This window comes from Erinaceus europaeus, chromosome 9, assembly GCF_950295315.1.
Source record: "Erinaceus europaeus chromosome 9, mEriEur2.1, whole genome shotgun sequence".
NCBI lineage: Eukaryota > Metazoa > Chordata > Mammalia > Eulipotyphla > Erinaceidae > Erinaceus > Erinaceus europaeus.
The window spans coordinates 71,452,781-71,454,801 of record NC_080170.1 but is presented as its reverse complement, the minus strand read 5'-3'; the positions used below and the strand labels follow the sequence as shown (position 1 = coordinate 71,454,801).

Sequence of the window (2,021 nt, the reverse complement as noted above, 5' to 3'; positions counted from 1 at the left end):
ACCCTGGGTTCATGCTCCCAGAGGGATAGAGAGTGGGACTGCTATCAGGGGAGGGGGTGGGATATGGAGATTGGATGGTGGGAATTGTGTGGAGTTGTACCCCTCCTACCCTATGCTTTTGTTAATTTAGCCTTTCTTAAATAAAAAAAGAAGAAAATCCTACGAATCCCATTAAAAATTAGACTAAATAATAATACTAAATAGTTTATCATAAATCTTGCACGATAGTAATCTCGTGACCTATGATATGAAAAAACATTTGTGTAATTCAACTACAAGAATATAATGCTAAATCTATGAAAAACTCACCCACTAATAAAAATTCTTAATAATTCTTTCATTGATTTACCTACCCCATCAAATATCTCTTCTTGATGGAATTTCGGTTCTTTACTAGGCTTATGTCTAATTATGCAAATTACTACAGGCCTATTTCTAGCTATACACTATACATCATATACACTAAAAGCATTTTCATCAGTCACCCATATATGTTGAGACGTAAATTATGGTTGATTAAACTGCTATATTCATGCTAATGGGGTTTCCATATTTTTTATCTGTCTTTTCTTACATATTGGTCGAGGTCTTTATTATGATTCCTATATATTTACAGAAACATGAAATATCAGAGTTATTTTGTTAATCGCTACTATAGCTACAGCTTTCATGGGTTACATTTTACCATGAGGACAAATATCCTTTTGAGGAGCTACAGTCATTACAAATTTATTATCTGCTATTCCTTATATTGGAACAGATCTAGTACAATGAATTTGAGGAGCATTTTCAGTAGATAAAGCTACTCTAACCCGTTTTTTCACTTTTCACTTTATTCTCCCATTTATTATTACTGCCCTCATAATAATCCACCCATTATTCCTTCATGAAACTGGTTCTAATAACCCTACAGGAATTATTTCAGAGTCTGACAAAATTCCATTTCACCCTTATTATACTATAAAAGATATTCTAGGAATAGCCTCATTAATCTTTGTTTAAATAATATTAGCATTATTTTCCCCAGACCTTTTAGGTGAGCCAGACAGTTATACCCCTGCTAACTCCTTAAATACACCCCCACACATCAAACCTGAGTGATATTTTCTATTTGCTTACGCAATTCTTCCATCAATCCCCAACAAATTAGGGGGTGTCTTAGCATTATTCATATCTATCTTTATTTTATGTATTATACCTTCCCTACATACTACAAAACAACAAAGTATAGCATTTCGACCTATAAGTCAATGTGGTTTCTGACTACTAGTATCAGACCTATTAATTCTTACCTGAATCGGAAGCCAACCTGTAGAAGACCCATACATCATTACTGGCCAACTAGCTTCAATTTATTACTTCTTTTCTAGTCTTATCTTAATACCTTTAATTGGCCTTATCGAAAACTATATACTTAAATGAAGAGTCTTTGTAGTACAAATATTAATACACTGGTTTGGTAAACCAAAGAAGTGGGAATACACCCTCCTGAGACACTCAAGGAAAAGACTACAGTCCTACCATCAACACCCAAAGCTGATATTCTTACTTAAACTATTCCCTGAATATACATATATTATAAGTATATAGATAGATATGTAACATATAGATATGTAATAGTTACCATCGGAATTAACTATTGTTGGTGCACTAGGATGAACAAACTTACTATTACTATACACAAGGAGCTAGCTTCAAGGAGCTAGGTTCAAGCCCTCCAGTCCCTATCTACAGGGGAGGAACAATGACAAGCAGACCTGCAAGGCTTTATATATCTCTTCCTTTCCACTTCCCCTTCCTTCTCAATTTTTATCTTATCAATTATAATAAATCTTCAAAATCTTACTATTAGGTAGACTATTTGGAAAAGATTACATGACTATGTGGAAATTATAAATATTTACAATATTTATAAATATTAAACATTGATATTAATAAATATTAATTATAAACATAATATCCATATTTAAATATAATTATAATAAATATTTAAATATAGATTATATTTATAAAAATTAAAT

General features: G+C 31.9%; 1 pseudogene; it reads left to right on the top strand.

The window, feature by feature from the left end:
- The first annotated feature begins 213 nt into the window (after window positions 1-213).
- On the top strand, window positions 214-1,422 carry LOC132540447 (cytochrome b-like; annotated as a pseudogene).
- The last annotated feature ends 599 nt before the right edge of the window (window positions 1,423-2,021 follow it).